Genomic DNA, 19,262 nt, shown 5'->3' with positions numbered 1-19,262 from the left:
GCTGGCTACTCAAATGATCCAATTAAGGAGGCCATTTAGTCAGCAGCAGCAGAAGTCCTGTGCCTGGACGCTCCAACAGGGGCCAGACACAAGCAGAAGCAGAAGCAGCAGAAGCAGCAGCAGCACCACCTTTTGTTTTTTGGCTGCAGCAGCAGCAAGGCCCACAGGGCTGGCTAGCTGGCTAGCCAGCAAGCAGGTAGCAATGAAAGTAGGAATCTTTCTTTTTAACCCTGTAAGGGGGTGGTGCACTGTACCCGAAGATACTGCCATATCGGGTCAATGCATAGGGCGACGGAAGCAAGCTTCGAAATCGGCCCCCGTTCTCAAAAATCCATTTAATATATGGTCCCCAGATAGGGGACGTATCAGATATTAAACTGATAAGAACAGATACTACACTTGATCTTAGCCAAAAGGCCGAGAAGCGATAACCGTGAAAGGGGCGGGCCCAACAAGGTCCCCTTCATGGGCACTATCACTGCTTGCTGTCAGGGAGGCTGCCAGACAATTTTCCATGCACACTCTGGGCTGGGGGGCAGTCAACCACCAGTACACACAGCAGAACCTAAACCCATACCATTATTGCTAAGCAGCAAGACAGGGGCCCATTGCACTCCCACGGGGCCTTTTTAAATGCAATCCATAACCCGGATTTGCCAGGAACCCTTCTTACTCCTCCTACTTGCATGTGACACTGGGCTTAGGATCTGCATAGGAAACACACACACAAGCACACACCTACCTTTGTTGCCTGCAGATGCCTCCTTGGCTGTCCCCAAACGGTATCAAACCAACACCCACGGGAAGCTGTAAGCATAGAGGACATGCCTGCACCCCATTGGACTTACCTGTGTGGGTTAAATCCGGGTTATTTGACAACCTATGGCGGTGATGGTTCTGCTCAGGCAGAGCAGTGCTGATGCTCCTCATAAAGCTGTCGCTGCTGTGAAGGTTCTAGGTGACATCACAAATCCCTTTGGTTACATACACAACAAAGCTGGGTTGTTGTTGTTTACACTCTGCAAGGCCTGTGGAAGTGAGTGACATCATAGCACTGTAGTTCTGAGGGTTCAAGATGGATGCAACAATCTCCTGTTGCTTCTATGAAGGCCGTAATAGACGACATCACCAAACAGCTCCATAGTCACATACACAGCAAAGGAGAGATGTTGTTTACACCTAGTGATGTCAGTGGTATTGAGTGACATCACAGCACAGTGCTAAGGCTCCTGGGCCTGGACACAGCAGCGGCTGCAATATCTCAACGGAGAATACGTTTATATCTATGTGTGTGTGTGCGCATATATATATATATATATATATATATATATATATATATATATATTCTCCGCCGAAATCACTTTTAAACCCATTTCCACCTTTTTTTCCCTTCTCTTCCTCTTACTTTTTTTTCACGTTTTTTTACGTTTTTCTCCTTTTCGCCTCTTTTCTGGGCGTATTATTCTTCTTTTTCTTCTTTTTTTTCGTCTAATGCATACCCCATCAGTGCAGCAATGCTTATTCAATACCGCCAGCAGATGGAGACACTGGGGGATAATTTTCTAAGGATTTATACTGATTTTTCCTGTCTGAATTTGTCGCACAGAAAGTTGCAGGCCAAATATGTGTGACATTTCTGCGACTTTAGCTTCTAGAGCATTTTTACAACATTATACATAGGTGCTGAATACATAAAAAGCGACTGTTCAGCGACAGACAAGTCGCATCGGCTGAAAGTAGGCCAGAATGTCAGTCCATGTTGGAGCAGGTTTAGATACAGTCTAAAGCATAGATCTCAAAGTCTGTGCACAGAATTTAGCAAGGGCCTCGCACCTTCTGATGCATCAGGTAGGTGCACAATAGCATAGCCTAACCCTCTGTACTTTGGTCTATATTGATGCGGGACATAGACAGCCAGCTGATGACCAATCCATTAGTGCAATGGATGGCTGGAAGCATTTGTCTTTGCCTTTGCAATACCACAGAAGCAATGCATGGTCAATGTACAGCAATGACACACCTGTGTGAACAGCCAGGAGACCCCCCCCCCCCCCCCCATGTTATGTTACATAGTTACATAGTTAGTACGGTCGAAAAAAGACATATGTCCATCACGTTCAACCAGGGAATTAAGGGGTAGGGGTGTGGCGCGATATTGGGGAAGGGATGAGATTTTATATTTCTTCATAAGCATTAATCTTATTTTGTCAATTAGGAACATTCAGCACCCACCCGCTATCAAGGCAGCTGCCTATCATGTCATGCCCTACCTGCACAGGTGTGCTGGCTACTCAAATGATCCAATTAAGGAGGCCATTTAGTCAGCAGCAGCAGAAGTCCTGTGCCTGGACGCTCCAACAGGGGCCAGACACAAGCAGAAGCAGAAGCAGCAGAAGCAGCAGCAGCACCACCTTTTGTTTTTTGGCTGCAGCAGCAGCAAGGCCCACAGGGCTGGCTAGCTGGCTAGCCAGCAAGCAGGTAGCAATGAAAGTAGGAATCTTTCTTTTTAACCCTGTAAGGGGGTGGTGCACTGTACCCGAAGATACTGCCATATCGGGTCAATGCATAGGGCGACGGAAGCAAGCTTCGAAATCGGCCCCCGTTCTCAAAAATCCATTTAATATATGGTCCCCAGATAGGGGACGTATCAGATATTAAACTGATAAGAACAGATACTACACTTGATCTTAGCCAAAAGGCCGAGAAGCGATAACCGTGAAAGGGGCGGGCCCAACAAGGTCCCCTTCATGGGCACTATCACTGCTTGCTGTCAGGGAGGCTGCCAGACAATTTTCCATGCACACTCTGGGCTGGGGGGCAGTCAACCACCAGTACACACAGCAGAACCTAAACCCATACCATTATTGCTAAGCAGCAAGACAGGGGCCCATTGCACTCCCACGGGGCCTTTTTAAATGCAATCCATAACCCGGATTTGCCAGGAACCCTTCTTACTCCTCCTACTTGCATGTGACACTGGGCTTAGGATCTGCATAGGAAACACACACACAAGCACACACCTACCTTTGTTGCCTGCAGATGCCTCCTTGGCTGTCCCCAAACGGTATCAAACCAACACCCACGGGAAGCTGTAAGCATAGAGGACATGCCTGCACCCCATTGGACTTACCTGTGTGGGTTAAATCCGGGTTATTTGACAACCTATGGCGGTGATGGTTCTGCTCAGGCAGAGCAGTGCTGATGCTCCTCATAAAGCTGTCGCTGCTGTGAAGGTTCTAGGTGACATCACAAATCCCTATGGTTACATACACAACAAAGCTGGGTTGTTGTTGTTTACACTCTGCAAGGCCTGTGGAAGTGAGTGACATCATAGCACTGTAGTTCTGAGGGTTCAAGATGGATGCAACAATCTCCTGTTGCTTCTATGAAGGCCGTAATAGACGACATCACCAAACAGCTCCATAGTCACATACACAGCAAAGGAGAGATGTTGTTTACACCTAGTGATGTCAGTGGTATTGAGTGACATCACAGCACAGTGCTAAGGCTCCTGGGCCTGGACACAGCAGCGGCTGCAATATCTCAACGGAGAATACGTTTATATCTATGTGTGTGTGTGCCCATATATATATATATATATATATATATATATATATATATATATATATTTCTCCGCCGAAATCACTTTTAAACCCATTTCCACCTTTTTTTCCCTTCTCTTCCTCTTACTTTTTTTTCACGTTTTTTTACGTTTTTCTCCTTTTCGCCTCTTTTCTGGGCGTATTATTCTTCTTTTTCTTCTTTTTTTTCGTCTAATGCATACCCCATCAGTGCAGCAATGCTTATTCAATACCGCCAGCAGATGGAGACACTGGGGGATAATTTTCTAAGGATTTATACTGATTTTTCCTGTCTGAATTTGTCGCACAGAAAGTTGCAGGCCAAATATGTGTGACATTTCTGCGACTTTAGCTTCTAGAGCATTTTTACAACATTATACATAGGTGCTGAATACATAAAAAGCGACTGTTCAGCGACAGACAAGTCGCATCGGCTGAAAGTAGGCCAGAATGTCAGTCCATGTTGGAGCAGGTTTAGATACAGTCTAAAGCATAGATCTCAAAGTCTGTGCACAGAATTTAGCAAGGGCCTCGCACCTTCTGATGCATCAGGTAGGTGCACAATAGCATAGCCTAACCCTCTGTACTTTGGTCTATATTGATGCGGGACATAGACAGCCAGCTGATGACCAATCCATTAGTGCAATGGATGGCTGGAAGCATTTGTCTTTGCCTTTGCAATACCACAGAAGCAATGCATGGTCAATGTACAGCAATGACACACCTGTGTGAACAGCCAGGAGACCCCCCCCCCCCCCCCCCATGTTATGTTACATAGTTACATAGTTAGTACGGTCGAAAAAAGACATATGTCCATCACGTTCAACCAGGGAATTAAGGGGTAGGGGTGTGGCGCGATATTGGGGAAGGGATGAGATTTTATATTTCTTCATAAGCATTAATCTTATTTTGTCAATTAGGAACATTCAGCACCCACCCGCTATCAAGGCAGCTGCCTATCATGTCATGCCCTACCTGCACAGGTGTGCTGGCTACTCAAATGATCCAATTAAGGAGGCCATTTAGTCAGCAGCAGCAGAAGTCCTGTGCCTGGACGCTCCAACAGGGGCCAGACACAAGCAGAAGCAGAAGCAGCAGCAGCACCACCTTTTGTTTTTTGGCTGCAGCAGCAGCAAGGCCCACAGGGCTGGCTAGCTGGCTAGCCAGCAAGCAGGTAGCAATGAAAGTAGGAATCTTTCTTTTTAACCCTGTAAGGGGGTGGTGCACTGTACCCGAAGATACTGCCATATCGGGTCAATGCATAGGGCGACGGAAGCAAGCTTCGAAATCGGCCCCCGTTCTCAAAAATCCATTTAATATATGGTCCCCAGATAGGGGACGTATCAGATATTAAACTGATAAGAACAGATACTACACTTGATCTTAGCCAAAAGGCCGAGAAGCGATAACCGTGAAAGGGGCGGGCCCAACAAGGTCCCCTTCATGGGCACTATCACTGCTTGCTGTCAGGGAGGCTGCCAGACAATTTTCCATGCACACTCTGGGCTGGGGGGCAGTCAACCAACCGTACACACAGCAGAACCTAAACCCATACCATTATTGCTAAGCAGCAAGACAGGGGCCCATTGCACTCCCACGGGGCCTTTTTAAATGCAATCCATAACCCGGATTTGCCAGGAACCCTTCTTACTCCTCCTACTTGCATGTGACACTGGGCTTAGGATCTGCATAGGAAACACACACACAAGCACACACCTACCTTTGTTGCCTGCAGATGCCTCCTTGGCTGTCCCCAAACGGTATCAAACCAACACCCACGGGAAGCTGTAAGCATAGAGGACATGCCTGCACCCCATTGGACTTACCTGTGTGGGTTAAATCCGGGTTATTTGACAACCTATGGCGGTGATGGTTCTGCTCAGGCAGAGCAGTGCTGATGCTCCTCATAAAGCTGTCGCTGCTGTGAAGGTTCTAGGTGACATCACAAATCCCTTTGGTTACATACACAACAAAGCTGGGTTGTTGTTGTTTACACTCTGCAAGGCCTGTGGAAGTGAGTGACATCATAGCACTGTAGTTCTGAGGGTTCAAGATGGATGCAACAATCTCCTGTTGCTTCTATGAAGGCCGTAATAGACGACATCACCAAACAGCTCCATAGTCACATACACAGCAAAGGAGAGATGTTGTTTACACCTAGTGATGTCAGTGGTATTGAGTGACATCACAGCACAGTGCTAAGGCTCCTGGGCCTGGACACAGCAGCGGCTGCAATATCTCAACGGAGAATACGTTTATATCTATGTGTGTGTGTGCGCATATATATATATATATATATATATATATATATATATATATATATATTTCTCCGCCGAAATCACTTTTAAACCCATTTCCACCTTTTTTTCCCTTCTCTTCCTCTTACTTTTTTTTCACGTTTTTTTACGTTTTTCTCCTTTTCGCCTCTTTTCTGGGCGTATTATTCTTCTTTTTCTTCTTTTTTTTCGTCTAATGCATACCCCATCAGTGCAGCAATGCTTATTCAATACCGCCAGCAGATGGAGACACTGGGGGATAATTTTCTAAGGATTTATACTGATTTTTCCTGTCTGAATTTGTCGCACAGAAAGTTGCAGGCCAAATATGTGTGACATTTCTGCGACTTTAGCTTCTAGAGCATTTTTACAACATTATACATAGGTGCTGAATACATAAAAAGCGACTGTTCAGCGACAGACAAGTCGCATCGGCTGAAAGTAGGCCAGAATGTCAGTCCATGTTGGAGCAGGTTTAGATACAGTCTAAAGCATAGATCTCAAAGTCTGTGCACAGAATTTAGCAAGGGCCTCGCACCTTCTGATGCATCAGGTAGGTGCACAATAGCATAGCCTAACCCTCTGTACTTTGGTCTATATTGATGCGGGACATAGACAGCCAGCTGATGACCAATCCATTAGTGCAATGGATGGCTGGAAGCATTTGTCTTTGCCTTTTCAATACCACAGAAGCAATGCATGGTCAATGTACAGCAATGACACACCTGTGTGAACAGCCAGGAGACCCCCCCCCCCCCCCCATGTTATGTTACATAGTTACATAGTTAGTACGGTCGAAAAAAGACATATGTCCATCACGTTCAACCAGGGAATTAAGGGGTAGGGGTGTGGCGCGATATTGGGGAAGGGATGAGATTTTATATTTCTTCATAAGCATTAATCTTATTTTGTCAATTAGGAACATTCAGCACCCACCCGCTATCAAGGCAGCTGCCTATCATGTCATGCCCTACCTGCACAGGTGTGCTGGCTACTCAAATGATCCAATTAAGGAGGCCATTTAGTCAGCAGCAGCAGAAGTCCTGTGCCTGGACGCTCCAACAGGGGCCAGACACAAGCAGAAGCAGAAGCAGCAGAAGCAGCAGCAGCACCACCTTTTGTTTTTTGGCTGCAGCAGCAGCAAGGCCCACAGGGCTGGCTAGCTGGCTAGCCAGCAAGCAGGTAGCAATGAAAGTAGGAATCTTTCTTTTTAACCCTGTAAGGGGGTGGTGCACTGTACCCGAAGATACTGCCATATCGGGTCAATGCATAGGGCGACGGAAGCAAGCTTCGAAATCGGCCCCCGTTCTCAAAAATCCATTTAATATATGGTCCCCAGATAGGGGACGTATCAGATATTAAACTGATAAGAACAGATACTACACTTGATCTTAGCCAAAAGGCCGAGAAGCGATAACCGTGAAAGGGGCGGGCCCAACAAGGTCCCCTTCATGGGCACTATCACTGCTTGCTGTCAGGGAGGCTGCCAGACAATTTTCCATGCACACTCTGGGCTGGGGGGCAGTCAACCACCAGTACACACAGCAGAACCTAAACCCATACCATTATTGCTAAGCAGCAAGACAGGGGCCCATTGCACTCCCACGGGGCCTTTTTAAATGCAATCCATAACCCGGATTTGCCAGGAACCCTTCTTACTCCTCCTACTTGCATGTGACACTGGGCTTAGGATCTGCATAGGAAACACACACACAAGCACACACCTACCTTTGTTGCCTGCAGATGCCTCCTTGGCTGTCCCCAAACGGTATCAAACCAACACCCACGGGAAGCTGTAAGCATAGAGGACATGCCTGCACCCCATTGGACTTACCTGTGTGGGTTAAATCCGGGTTATTTGACAACCTATGGCGGTGATGGTTCTGCTCAGGCAGAGCAGTGCTGATGCTCCTCATAAAGCTGTCGCTGCTGTGAAGGTTCTAGGTGACATCACAAATCCCTTTGGTTACATACACAACAAAGCTGGGTTGTTGTTGTTTACACTCTGCAAGGCCTGTGGAAGTGAGTGACATCATAGCACTGTAGTTCTGAGGGTTCAAGATGGATGCAACAATCTCCTGTTGCTTCTATGAAGGCCGTAATAGACGACATCACCAAACAGCTCCATAGTCACATACACAGCAAAGGAGAGATGTTGTTTACACCTAGTGATGTCAGTGGTATTGAGTGACATCACAGCACAGTGCTAAGGCTCCTGGGCCTGGACACAGCAGCGGCTGCAATATCTCAACGGAGAATACGTTTATATCTATGTGTGTGTGTGCGCATATATATATATATATATATATATATATATATATATATATATATATATATATATTCTCCGCCGAAATCACTTTTAAACCCATTTCCACCTTTTTTTCCCTTCTCTTCCTCTTACTTTTTTTTCACGTTTTTTTACGTTTTTCTCCTTTTCGCCTCTTTTCTGGGCGTATTATTCTTCTTTTTCTTCTTTTTTTTCGTCTAATGCATACCCCATCAGTGCAGCAATGCTTATTCAATACCGCCAGCAGATGGAGACACTGGGGGATAATTTTCTAAGGATTTATACTGATTTTTCCTGTCTGAATTTGTCGCACAGAAAGTTGCAGGCCAAATATGTGTGACATTTCTGCGACTTTAGCTTCTAGAGCATTTTTACAACATTATACATAGGTGCTGAATACATAAAAAGCGACTGTTCAGCGACAGACAAGTCGCATCGGCTGAAAGTAGGCCAGAATGTCAGTCCATGTTGGAGCAGGTTTAGATACAGTCTAAAGCATAGATCTCAAAGTCTGTGCACAGAATTTAGCAAGGGCCTCGGCACCTTCTGATGCATCAGGTAGGTGCACAATAGCATAGCCTAACCCTCTGTACTTTGGTCTATATTGATGCGGGACATAGACAGCCAGCTGATGACCAATCCATTAGTGCAATGGATGGCGGAAGCATTTGTCTTTGCCTTTGCAATACCACAGAAGCAATGCATGGTCAATGTACAGCAATGACACACCTGTGTGAACAGCCAGGAGACCCCCCCCCCCCCCCCCCCCATGTTATGTTACATAGTTACATAGTTAGTACGGTCGAAAAAAGACATATGTCCATCACGTTCAACCAGGGAATTAAGGGGTAGGGGTGTGGCGCGATATTGGGGAAGGGATGAGATTTTATATTTCTTCATAAGCATTAATCTTATTTTGTCAATTAGGAACATTCAGCACCCACCCGCTATCAAGGCAGCTGCCTATCATGTCATGCCCTACCTGCACAGGTGTGCTGGCTACTCAAATGATCCAATTAAGGAGGCCATTTAGTCAGCAGCAGCAGAAGTCCTGTGCCTGGACGCTCCAACAGGGGCCAGACACAAGCAGAAGCAGAAGCAGCAGAAGCAGCAGCAGCACCACCTTTTGTTTTTTGGCTGCAGCAGCAGCAAGGCCCACAGGGCTGGCTAGCTGGCTAGCCAGCAAGCAGGTAGCAATGAAAGTAGGAATCTTTCTTTTTAACCCTGTAAGGGGGTGGTGCACTGTACCCGAAGATACTGCCATATCGGGTCAATGCATAGGGCGACGGAAGCAAGCTTCGAAATCGGCCCCCGTTCTCAAAAATCCATTTAATATATGGTCCCCAGATAGGGGACGTATCAGATATTAAACTGATAAGAACAGATACTACACTTGATCTTAGCCAAAAGGCCGAGAAGCGATAACCGTGAAAGGGGCGGGCCCAACAAGGTCCCCTTCATGGGCACTATCACTGCTTGCTGTCAGGGAGGCTGCCAGACAATTTTCCATGCACACTCTGGGCTGGGGGGCAGTCAACCACCAGTACACACAGCAGAACCTAAACCCATACCATTATTGCTAAGCAGCAAGACAGGGGCCCATTGCACTCCCACGGGGCCTTTTTAAATGCAATCCATAACCCGGATTTGCCAGGAACCCTTCTTACTCCTCCTACTTGCATGTGACACTGGGCTTAGGATCTGCATAGGAAACACACACACAAGCACACACCTACCTTTGTTGCCTGCAGATGCCTCCTTGGCTGTCCCCAAACGGTATCAAACCAACACCCACGGGAAGCTGTAAGCATAGAGGACATGCCTGCACCCCATTGGACTTACCTGTGTGGGTTAAATCCGGGTTATTTGACAACCTATGGCGGTGATGGTTCTGCTCAGGCAGAGCAGTGCTGATGCTCCTCATAAAGCTGTCGCTGCTGTGAAGGTTCTAGGTGACATCACAAATCCCTTTGGTTACATACACAACAAAGCTGGGTTGTTGTTGTTTACACTCTGCAAGGCCTGTGGAAGTGAGTGACATCATAGCACTGTAGTTCTGAGGGTTCAAGATGGATGCAACAATCTCCTGTTGCTTCTATGAAGGCCGTAATAGACGACATCACCAAACAGCTCCATAGTCACATACACAGCAAAGGAGAGATGTTGTTTACACCTAGTGATGTCAGTGGTATTGAGTGACATCACAGCACAGTGCTAAGGCTCCTGGGCCTGGACACAGCAGCGGCTGCAATATCTCAACGGAGAATACGTTTATATCTATGTGTGTGTGTGCGCATATATATATATATATATATATATATATATATATATATATTTCTCCGCCGAAATCACTTTTAAACCCATTTCCACCTTTTTTTCCCTTCTCTTCCTCTTACTTTTTTTTCACGTTTTTTTACGTTTTTCTCCTTTTCGCCTCTTTTCTGGGCGTATTATTCTTCTTTTTCTTCTTTTTTTTCGTCTAATGCATACCCCATCAGTGCAGCAATGCTTATTCAATACCGCCAGCAGATGGAGACACTGGGGGATAATTTTCTAAGGATTTATACTGATTTTTCCTGTCTGAATTTGTCGCACAGAAAGTTGCAGGCCAAATATGTGTGACATTTCTGCGACTTTAGCTTCTAGAGCATTTTTACAACATTATACATAGGTGCTGAATACATAAAAAGCGACTGTTCAGCGACAGACAAGTCGCATCGGCTGAAAGTAGGCCAGAATGTCAGTCCATGTTGGAGCAGGTTTAGATACAGTCTAAAGCATAGATCTCAAAGTCTGTGCACAGAATTTAGCAAGGGCCTCGCACCTTCTGATGCATCAGGTAGGTGCACAATAGCATAGCCTAACCCTCTGTACTTTGGTCTATATTGATGCGGGACATAGACAGCCAGCTGATGACCAATCCATTAGTGCAATGGATGGCTGGAAGCATTTGTCTTTGCCTTTGCAATACCACAGAAGCAATGCATGGTCAATGTACAGCAATGACACACCTGTGTGAACAGCCAGGAGACCCCCCCCATGTTATGTTACATAGTTACATAGTTAGTACGGTCGAAAAAAGACATATGTCCATCACGTTCAACCAGGGAATTAAGGGGTAGGGGTGTGGCGCGATATTGGGGAAGGGATGAGATTTTATATTTCTTCATAAGCATTAATCTTATTTTATCAATTAGGAACATTCAGCACCCACCCGCTATCAAGGCAGCTGCCTATCATGTCATGCCCTACCTGCACAGGTGTGCTGGCTACTCAAATGATCCAATTAAGGAGGCCATTTAGTCAGCAGCAGCAGAAGTCCTGTGCCTGGACGCTCCAACAGGGGCCAGACACAAGCAGAAGCAGAAGCAGCAGAAGCAGCAGCAGCACCACCTTTTGTTTTTTGGCTGCAGCAGCAGCAAGGCCCACAGGGCTGGCTAGCTGGCTAGCCAGCAAGCAGGTAGCAATGAAAGTAGGAATCTTTCTTTTTAACCCTGTAAGGGGGTGGTGCACTGTACCCGAAGATACTGCCATATCGGGTCAATGCATAGGGCGACGGAAGCAAGCTTCGAAATCGGCCCCCGTTCTCAAATATTCATTTAATATATGGTCCCCAGATAGGGGACGTATCAGATATTAAACTGATAAGAACAGATACTACACTTGATCTTAGCCAAAAGGCCGAGAAGCGATAACCGTGAAAGGGGCGGGCCCAACAAGGTCCCCTTCATGGGCACTATCACTGCTTGCTGTCAGGGAGGCTGCCAGACAATTTTCCATGCACACTCTGGGCTGGGGGGCAGTCAACCACCAGTACACACAGCAGAACCTAAACCCATACCATTATTGCTAAGCAGCAAGACAGGGGCCCATTGCACTCCCACGGGGCCTTTTTAAATGCAATCCATAACCCGGATTTGCCAGGAACCCTTCTTACTCCTCCTACTTGCATGTGACACTGGGCTTAGGATCTGCATAGGAAACACACACACAAGCACACACCTACCTTTGTTGCCTGCAGATGCCTCCTTGGCTGTCCCCAAACGGTATCAAACCAACACCCACGGGAAGCTGTAAGCATAGAGGACATGCCTGCACCCCATTGGACTTACCTGTGTGGGTTAAATCCGGGTTATTTGACAACCTATGGCGGTGATGGTTCTGCTCAGGCAGAGCAGTGCTGATGCTCCTCATAAAGCTGTCGCTGCTGTGAAGGTTCTAGGTGACATCACAAATCCCTTTGGTTACATACACAACAAAGCTGGGTTGTTGTTGTTTACACTCTGCAAGGCCTGTGGAAGTGAGTGACATCATAGCACTGTAGTTCTGAGGGTTCAAGATGGATGCAACAATCTCCTGTTGCTTCTATGAAGGCCGTAATAGACGACATCACCAAACAGCTCCATAGTCACATACACAGCAAAGGAGAGATGTTGTTTACACCTAGTGATGTCAGTGGTATTGAGTGACATCACAGCACAGTGCTAAGGCTCCTGGGCCTGGACACAGCAGCGGCTGCAATATCTCAACGGAGAATACGTTTATATCTATGTGTGTGTGTGCGCATATATATATATATATATATATATATATATATATATATATATATATATTTCTCCGCCGAAATCACTTTTAAACCCATTTCCACCTTTTTTTCCCTTCTCTTCCTCTTACTTTTTTTTCACGTTTTTTTACGTTTTTCTCCTTTTCGCCTCTTTTCTGGGCGTATTATTCTTCTTTTTCTTCTTTTTTTTCGTCTAATGCATACCCCATCAGTGCAGCAATGCTTATTCAATACCGCCAGCAGATGGAGACACTGGGGGATAATTTTCTAAGGATTTATACTGATTTTTCCTGTCTGAATTTGTCGCACAGAAAGTTGCAGGCCAAATATGTGTGACATTTCTGCGACTTTAGCTTCTAGAGCATTTTTACAACATTATACATAGGTGCTGAATACATAAAAAGCGACTGTTCAGCGACAGACAAGTCGCATCGGCTGAAAGTAGGCCAGAATGTCAGTCCATGTTGGAGCAGGTTTAGATACAGTCTAAAGCATAGATCTCAAAGTCTGTGCACAGAATTTAGCAAGGGCCTCGCACCTTCTGATGCATCAGGTAGGTGCACAATAGCATAGCCTAACCCTCTGTACTTTGGTCTATATTGATGCGGGACATAGACAGCCAGCTGATGACCAATCCATTAGTGCAATGGATGGCTGGAAGCATTTGTCTTTGCCTTTGCAATACCACAGAAGCAATGCATGGTCAATGTACAGCAATGACACACCTGTGTGAACAGCCAGGAGACCCCCCCCATGTTATGTTACATAGTTACATAGTTAGTACGGTCGAAAAAAGACATATGTCCATCACGTTCAACCAGGGAATTAAGGGGTAGGGGTGTGGCGCGATATTGGGGAAGGGATGAGATTTTATATTTCTTCATAAGCATTAATCTTATTTTGTCAATTAGGAACATTCAGCACCCACCCGCTATCAAGGCAGCTGCCTATCATGTCATGCCCTACCTGCACAGGTGTGCTGGCTACTCAAATGATCCAATTAAGGAGGCCATTTAGTCAGCAGCAGCAGAAGTCCTGTGCCTGGACGCTCCAACAGGGGCCAGACACAAGCAGAAGCAGAAGCAGCAGAAGCAGCAGCAGCACCACCTTTTGTTTTTTGGCTGCAGCAGCAGCAAGGCCCACAGGGCTGGCTAGCTGGCTAGCCAGCAAGCAGGTAGCAATGAAAGTAGGAATCTTTCTTTTTAACCCTGTAAGGGGGTGGTGCACTGTACCCGAAGATACTGCCATATCGGGTCAATGCATAGGGCGACGGAAGCAAGCTTCGAAATCGGCCCCCGTTCTCAAAAATCCATTTAATATATGGTCCCCAGATAGGGGACGTATCAGATATTAAACTGATAAGAACAGATACTACACTTGATCTTAGCCAAAAGGCCGAGAAGCGATAACCGTGAAAGGGGCGGGCCCAACAAGGTCCCCTTCATGGGCACTATCACTGCTTGCTGTCAGGGAGGCTGCCAGACAATTTTCCATGCACACTCTGGGCTGGGGGGCAGTCAACCACCAGTACACACAGCAGAACCTAAACCCATACCATTATTGCTAAGCAGCAAGACAGGGGCCCATTGCACTCCCACGGGGCCTTTTTAAATGCAATCCATAACCCGGATTTGCCAGGAACCCTTCTTACTCCTCCTACTTGCATGTGACACTGGGCTTAGGATCTGCATAGGAAACACACACACAAGCACACACCTACCTTTGTTGCCTGCAGATGCCTCCTTGGCTGTCCCCAAACGGTATCAAACCAACACCCACGGGAAGCTGTAAGCATAGAGGACATGCCTGCACCCCATTGGACTTACCTGTGTGGGTTAAATCCGGGTTATTTGACAACCTATGGCGGTGATGGTTCTGCTCAGGCAGAGCAGTGCTGATGCTCCTCATAAAGCTGTCGCTGCTGTGAAGGTTCTAGGTGACATCACAAATCCCTTTGGTTACATACACAACAAAGCTGGGTTGTTGTTGTTTACACTCTGCAAGGCCTGTGGAAGTGAGTGACATCATAGCACTGTAGTTCTGAGGGTTCAAGATGGATGCAACAATCTCCTGTTGCTTCTATGAAGGCCGTAATAGACGACATCACCAAACAGCTCCATAGTCACATACACAGCAAAGGAGAGATGTTGTTTACACCTAGTGATGTCAGTGGTATTGAGTGACATCACAGCACAGTGCTAAGGCTCCTGGGCCTGGACACAGCAGCGGCTGCAATATCTCAACGGAGAATACGTTTATATCTATGTGTGTGTGTGCGCATATATATATATATATATATATATATATATATATATATATATATTTCTACGCCGAAATCACTTTTAAACCCATTTCCACCTTTTTTTCCCTTCTCTTCCTCTTACTTTTTTTTCACGTTTTTTTACGTTTTTCTCCTTTTCGCCTCTTTTCTGGGCGTATTATTCTTCTTTTTCTTCTTTTTTTTCGTCTAATGCATACCCCATCAGTGCAGCAATGCTTATTCAATACCGCCAGCAGATGGAGACACTGGGGGATAATTTTCTAAGGATTTATACTGATTTTTCCTGTCTGAATTTGTCGCACAGAAAGTTGCAGGCCAAATATGTGTGACATTTCTGCGACTTTAGCTTCTAGAGCATTTTTACAACATTATACATAGGTGCTGAATACATAAAAAGCGACTGTTCAGCGACAGACAAGTCGCATCGGCTGAAAGTAGGCCAGAATGTCAGTCCATGTTGGAGCAGGTTTAGATACAGTCTAAAGCATAGATCTCAAAGTCTGTGCACAGAATTTAGCAAGGGCCTCGCACCTTCTGATGCATCAGGTAGGTGCACAATAGCATAGCCTAACCCTCTGTACTTTGGTCTATATTGATGCGGGACATAGACAGCCAGCTGATGACCAATCCATTAGTGCAATGGATGGCTGGAAGCATTTGTCTTTGCCTTTGCAATACCACAGAAGCAATGCATGGTCAATGTACAGCAATGACACACCTGTGTGAACAGCCAGGAGACCCCCCCCCCCCCCCCCATGTTATGTTACATAGTTACATAGTTAGTACGGTCGAAAAAAGACATATGTCCATCACGTTCAACCAGGGAATTAAGGGGTAGGGGTGTGGCGCGATATTGGGGAAGGGATGAGATTTTATATTTCTTCATAAGCATTAATCTTATTTTGTCAATTAGGAACATTCAGCACCCACCCGCTATCAAGGCAGCTGCCTATCATGTCATGCCCTACCTGCACAGGTGTGCTGGCTACTCAAATGATCCAATTAAGGAGGCCATTTAGTCAGCAGCAGCAGAAGTCCTGTGCCTGGACGCTCCAACAGGGGCCAGACACAAGCAGAAGCAGAAGCAGCAGAAGCAGCAGCAGCACCACCTTTTGTTTTTTGGCTGCAGCAGCAGCAAGGCCCACAGGGCTGGCTAGCTGGCTAGCCAGCAAGCAGGTAGCAATGAAAGTAGGAATCTTTCTTTTTAACCCTGTAAGGGGGTGGTGCACTGTACCCGAAGATACTGCCATATCGGGTCAATGCATAGGGCGACGGAAGCAAGCTTCGAAATCGGCCCCCGTTCTCAAAAATCCATTTAATATATGGTCCCCAGATAGGGGACGTATCAGATATTAAACTGATAAGAACAGATACTACACTTGATCTTAGCCAAAAGGCCGAGAAGCGATAACCGTGAAAGGGGCGGGCCCAACAAGGTCCCCTTCATGGGCACTATCACTGCTTGCTGTCAGGGAGGCTGCCAGACAATTTTCCATGCACACTCTGGGCTGGGGGGCAGTCAACCACCAGTACACACAGCAGAACCTAAACCCATACCATTATTGCTAAGCAGCAAGACAGGGGCCCATTGCACTCCCACGGGGCCTTTTTAAATGCAATCCATAACCCGGATTTGCCAGGAACCCTTCTTACTCCTCCTACTTGCATGTGACACTGGGCTTAGGATCTGCATAGGAAACACACACACAAGCACACACCTACCTTTGTTGCCTGCAGATGCCTCCTTGGCTGTCCCCAAACGGTATCAAACCAACACCCACGGGAAGCTGTAAGCATAGAGGACATGCCTGCACCCCATTGGACTTACCTGTGTGGGTTAAATCCGGGTTATTTGACAACCTATGGCGGTGATGGTTCTGCTCAGGCAGAGCAGTGCTGATGCTCCTCATAAAGCTGTCGCTGCTGTGAAGGTTCTAGGTGACATCACAAATCCCTTTGGTTACATACACAACAAAGCTGGGTTGTTGTTGTTTACACTCTGCAAGGCCTGTGGAAGTGAGTGACATCATAGCACTGTAGTTCTGAGGGTTCAAGATGGATGCAACAATCTCCTGTTGCTTCTATGAAGGCCGTAATAGACGACATCACCAAACAGCTCCATAGTCACATACACAGCAAAGGAGAGATGTTGTTTACACCTAGTGATGTCAGTGGTATTGAGTGACATCACAGCACAGTGCTAAGGCTCCTGGGCCTGGACACAGCAGCGGCTGCAATATCTCAACGGAGAATACGTTTATATCTATGTGTGTGTGTGCGCATATATATATATATATATATATATATATATATATATATATATATTTCTCCGCCGAAATCACTTTTAAACCCATTTCCACCTTTTTTTCCCTTCTCTTCCTCTTACTTTTTTTTCACGTTTTTTTACGTTTTTCTCCTTTTCGCCTCTTTTCTGGGCGTATTATTCTTCTTTTTCTTCTTTTTTTTCGTCTAATGCATACCCCATCAGTGCAGCAATGCTTATTCAATACCGCCAGCAGATGGAGACACTGGGGGATAATTTTCTAAGGATTTATACTGATTTTTCCTGTCTGAATTTGTCGCACAGAAAGTTGCAGGCCAAATATGTGTGACATTTCTGCGACTTTAGCTTCTAGAGCATTTTTACAACATTATACATAGGTGCTGAATACATAAAAAGCGACTGTTCAGCGACAGACAAGTCGCATCGGCTGAAAGTAGGCCAGAATGTCAGTCCATGTTGGAGCAGGTTTAGATACAGTCTAAAGCATAGATCTCAAAGTCTGTGCACAGAATTTAGCAAGGGCCTCGCACCTTCTGATGCATCAGGTAGGTGCACAATAGCATAGCCTAACCCTCTGTACTTTGGTCTATATTGATGCGGGACATAGACAGCCAGCTGATGACCAATCCATTAGTGCAATGGATGGCTGGAAGCATTTGTCTTTGCCTTTGCAATACCACAGAAGCAATGCATGGTCAATGTACAGCAATGACACACCTGTGTGAACAGCCAGGAGACCCCCCCCATGTTATGTTACATAGTTACATAGTTAGTACGGTCGAAAAAAGACATATGTCCATCACGTTCAACCAGGGAATTAAGGGGTAGGGGTGTGGCGCGATATTGGGGAAGGGATGAGATTTTATATTTCTTCATAAGCATTAATCTTATTTTGTCAATTAGGAACATTCAGCACCCACCCGCTATCAAGGCAGCTGCCTATCATGTCATGCCCTACCTGCACAGGTGTGCTGGCTACTCAAATGATCCAATTAAGGAGGCCATTTAGTCAGCAGCAGCAGAAGTCCTGTGCCTGGACGCTCCAACAGGGGCCAGACACAAGCAGAAGCAGAAGCAGCAGAAGCAGCAGCAGCACCACCTTTTGTTTTTTGGCTGCAGCAGCAGCAAGGCCCACAGGGCTGGCTAGCTGGCTAGCCAGCAAGCAGGTAGCAATGAAAGTAGGAATCTTTCTTTTTAACCCTGTAAGGGGGTGGTGCACTGTACCCGAAGATACTGCCATATCGGGTCAATGCATAGGGCGACGGAAGCAAGCTTCGAAATCGGCCCCCGTTCTCAAAAATCCATTTAATATATGGTCCCCAGATAGGGGACGTATCAGATATTAAACTGATAAGAACAGATACTACACTTGATCTTAGCCAAAAGGCCGAGAAGCGATAACCGTGAAAGGGGCGGGCCCAACAAGGTCCCCTTCATGGGCACTATCACTGCTTGCTGTCAGGGAGGCTGCCAGACAATTTTCCATGCACACTCTGGGCTGGGGGGCAGTCAACCACCAGTACACACAGCAGAACCTAAACCCATACCATTATTGCTAAGCAGCAAGACAGGGGCCCATTGCACTCCCACGGGGCCTTTTTAAATGCAATCCATAACCCGGATTTGCCAGGAACCCTTCTTACTCCTCCTACTTGCATGTGACACTGGGCTTAGGATCTGCATAGGAAACACACACACAAGCACACACCTACCTTTGTTGCCTGCAGATGCCTCCTTGGCTGTCCCCAAACGGTATCAAACCAACACCCACGGGAAGCTGTAAGCATAGAGGACATGCCTGCACCCCATTGGACTTACCTGTGTGGGTTAAATCCGGGTTATTTGACAACCTATGGCGGTGATGGTTCTGCTCAGGCAGAGCAGTGCTGATGCTCCTCATAAAGCTGTCGCTGCTGTGAAGGTTCTAGGTGACATCACAAATCCCTTTGGTTACATACACAACAAAGCTGGGTTGTTGTTGTTTACACT

General features: G+C 46.4%; 9 non-coding genes across 9 annotated transcripts; all 9 read right to left on the bottom strand.

Moving 5' to 3' along the window:
- Positions 1-238: 238 nt before the first annotated feature.
- On the bottom strand, positions 239-429 carry LOC130299194 (U2 spliceosomal RNA). Its single transcript, XR_008850379.1, has one exon. It is a non-coding gene; the product is annotated as a U2 spliceosomal RNA (small nuclear RNA).
- Positions 430-2,520: 2,091 nt separating this feature from the next.
- On the bottom strand, positions 2,521-2,711 carry LOC130299192 (U2 spliceosomal RNA). The gene has a single exon (XR_008850377.1). It is a non-coding gene; the product is annotated as a U2 spliceosomal RNA (small nuclear RNA).
- Positions 2,712-4,797: 2,086 nt separating this feature from the next.
- LOC130299191 (U2 spliceosomal RNA) lies at positions 4,798-4,988 on the bottom strand. Its single transcript, XR_008850376.1, has one exon. It is a non-coding gene; the product is annotated as a U2 spliceosomal RNA (small nuclear RNA).
- A 2,093-nt stretch (positions 4,989-7,081) lies between these two features.
- LOC130299190 (U2 spliceosomal RNA) lies at positions 7,082-7,272 on the bottom strand. Its single transcript, XR_008850375.1, has one exon. It is a non-coding gene; the product is annotated as a U2 spliceosomal RNA (small nuclear RNA).
- A 2,104-nt stretch (positions 7,273-9,376) lies between these two features.
- Positions 9,377-9,567, bottom strand: LOC130299189 (U2 spliceosomal RNA). Its single transcript, XR_008850374.1, has one exon. It is a non-coding gene; the product is annotated as a U2 spliceosomal RNA (small nuclear RNA).
- Positions 9,568-11,646: 2,079 nt separating this feature from the next.
- On the bottom strand, positions 11,647-11,837 carry LOC130299195 (U2 spliceosomal RNA). Its single transcript, XR_008850380.1, has one exon. It is a non-coding gene; the product is annotated as a U2 spliceosomal RNA (small nuclear RNA).
- Positions 11,838-13,924: 2,087 nt separating this feature from the next.
- On the bottom strand, positions 13,925-14,115 carry LOC130299188 (U2 spliceosomal RNA). The gene has a single exon (XR_008850373.1). It is a non-coding gene; the product is annotated as a U2 spliceosomal RNA (small nuclear RNA).
- A 2,092-nt stretch (positions 14,116-16,207) lies between these two features.
- Positions 16,208-16,398, bottom strand: LOC130299187 (U2 spliceosomal RNA). The gene has a single exon (XR_008850372.1). It is a non-coding gene; the product is annotated as a U2 spliceosomal RNA (small nuclear RNA).
- Positions 16,399-18,481: 2,083 nt separating this feature from the next.
- Positions 18,482-18,672, bottom strand: LOC130299186 (U2 spliceosomal RNA). The gene has a single exon (XR_008850371.1). It is a non-coding gene; the product is annotated as a U2 spliceosomal RNA (small nuclear RNA).
- Positions 18,673-19,262: the final 590 nt, after the last annotated feature.

Source organism: Hyla sarda, unplaced genomic scaffold, assembly GCF_029499605.1.
Source record: "Hyla sarda isolate aHylSar1 unplaced genomic scaffold, aHylSar1.hap1 scaffold_1042, whole genome shotgun sequence".
NCBI classification, from domain to species: domain Eukaryota; kingdom Metazoa; phylum Chordata; class Amphibia; order Anura; family Hylidae; genus Hyla; species Hyla sarda.
This window is presented reverse-complemented; position numbering and strand designations above follow the sequence as displayed.